This window comes from Harmonia axyridis, chromosome X (assembly GCF_914767665.1).
Source record: "Harmonia axyridis chromosome X, icHarAxyr1.1, whole genome shotgun sequence".
Lineage (NCBI taxonomy): Eukaryota > Metazoa > Arthropoda > Insecta > Coleoptera > Coccinellidae > Harmonia > Harmonia axyridis.
The window spans coordinates 33,522,412-33,524,911 of NC_059508.1; the positions used below are offsets into that span (position 1 = coordinate 33,522,412).

General features: G+C 55.4%; 1 pseudogene; it reads right to left on the minus strand.

The window, feature by feature from the left end:
- Nucleotides 1-2,500, minus strand: part of LOC123688193 — a 7,402-nt pseudogene that overhangs the window by 3,234 nt on the left and 1,668 nt on the right.

Consider the following 2,500-nt stretch of genomic DNA (forward strand, 5'->3'; position numbering starts at 1 on the left):
ACGTCAATGACCGCAACATAAACCGAGCGTAGTTTCTTGCGGTGACTCCGCAGGACCAGGTCTAGCAGGTAAGTATTACTGGCGCACCCGTCCATGCGTCTAAACGCCCTTTGACGGTTATCCAGCTCGATATTGCGGTCAAGACGCTGCGCCAGTATCTTATGAAGGCATCGAGTGATCACCGAGGACACCGTGATCGGCCTGAACTCACTTGGCTCCCTTGGATCATCCTTTTTAGGGATGAAGACCGTTCTAGACTCTAACAGTCTATCAGGTGGTCGGTCGCAGAGCAGGACCAAGTTGAATAGTCGGACCAAGATGTTCGGGTCCATCCTCATCAACTCGGCCGCAGCGACCCCGTCTGGGCCAGGAGAGGAATTCCTCTCGACATAATTCGCCCTAACCTCTTCCTCCGTGATAGGGTCCCCCAAGCCGCTCAACGGAGATGTCGATGGTGGAAGTTGGGGAGAGTTGTTGTTCCCTCTCGTGAATACTTGTCTCCAGTATGGGATCATGACATTCTCCGGTAGAGGTGGAGCATCGACGATATTTCCCAAGACGGCATGAACCGCTCTCACCGGATTCAGAGACCAGTTTCTCTGGACACGCCGATACTGCCGCCTGCGTTCTCTGCGCTTTGACAAAGTATGGCCCTGACTGGGCTGTCGAGCAGCAGGAACTCTTTGAGCTGGCAAGGGAAACCTCCTATCCAAGAAATCGGCCAGCATGCTCCGAAGATCGATTGCGGAGCAATGGCGTGCTTGGGAGCAGATGTCAACCAGTTGCTCCTCAACTGGGGTCCCGGCAGCCGGAGGGTCGAGGACCCCAAGAAAATCGATGATTCGAGATCTGAAGTCCCCGACGTGCTCGACCACCCGCCCGTCGGGATCTTGATCTATCGGAGGAGGATCGACTTGCCTCAGTTGTTCGAGGAATCGTGAAACGAGTAATTTGTAGGCTGGGGACTTTCGGTGACTCTTAATGGAGTCAAAAGATCTACCTTCGAAAGCCCTATGTAATGCCTGGTTGATGAAGCGCTCTCCCGCTATCACCAACTCAGCTTCACGCCTAGCTAAAATAGCCGATTCCTCCTCGGTCCATCGTCGCCTGACATCGACGTTTTGACCCAGCTCCCGGGCATCACTCCAGTCCGGGTGAGCCCTGCGGTGATGAACACCGCGACCAGTCGAAGTTGTGAATGACCGGTTACAACCTGGGAAAAGGCAAATAAAGGAACTCGGACCAGCACCAGCCAGCCCCGAGTCCGCAGCAACAGCCGCACCAGTTGGTTGGGGTGGACCAGCGGGCCCACCCCGAGGGTTCCGAGGCCTTCTTAAATTATTTGCACCAACTGTTCTTCGGGTGGGGGGCTGGTAACCCCCCACCCTGCTTGCCATTGCCTGCTATCAGCCGCCCAAATATTTGGACGTTACCGACTCTCACCACGAGGAGGTTGCAGGTTGGACTTAAGAGAGTCATAGTTACTCCCGCCGTTTACCCGCGCTTTTTTGAATTTCTTCACGTTGACATTCAGAGCACTGGGCAGAAATCACATTGCGTCAACACCCGCTGGGGCCATCGCAATGCTTTGTTTTAATTAGACAGTCGGATTCTCCCAGTCCGTGCCAGTTCTGAGTTGATTGTTAGATGACGGCCGCAGAGATTACCCAGAGCACCCTTGCGAGCACTCACGGGGTCTCGAAGCTTGACGATTCCGCGGGAGGCCAAGACGCGGGACCGAGCTCGGATCAAACGTAACGCAAGCGAAACGCATCACCTCGCCCAGGCCCGGTACGTTAGCCGTGACCCACTTCCCCAACAAGCCCGACACGCCACAATCCTCAGAGCCAATCCTTATCCCGAAGTTACGGATCTAATTTGCCGACTTCCCTTACCTACATTATTCTATCGACTAGAGGCTCTTTACCTTGGAGACCAGCTGCGGATATGGGTACGAGCCGGCGCGACGCCTACACGTGGCCCTCTCCCGGATTTTCAAGGTCCGAGGAGAAGATCCGGACACCGCCGCAAATGCGGTGCTCTTCGCGTTCCAAACCATATCTCCCTGCTAGAGGATTCCATGGAACTCGAACGCTTATGCAGAAAAGAAAACTCTTCCCGGATCTCTCGACGGCGTCTCCGGGTCCTTTTGGGTTGCCCCGACGAACTCTCTTACGAGGGCCCGGTTTAATTTCGGTTCCGCTGCCGGGTTCCGGAATAGGAACCGGATTCCCTTTCGCCCGACGGGCGTGCGTCACGCGTCAAGATGCATAGCATTTCTGCCACCACTTATAAACACGATTAACAACGCCACATCAACATCGGCTTTCGCCTAGGGCTTAGGATCGACTGACTCGTGTGCAACGGCTGTTCACACGAAACCCTTCTCCACCTCAGCTCTCCAGGGCCTCGCTGGAGTATTTGCTACTACCACCAAGATCTGCACCGAAGGCGGCTCCAGACGGCCTCACGGCCAGCCCTTCTGCGCTCACCTCCGCGA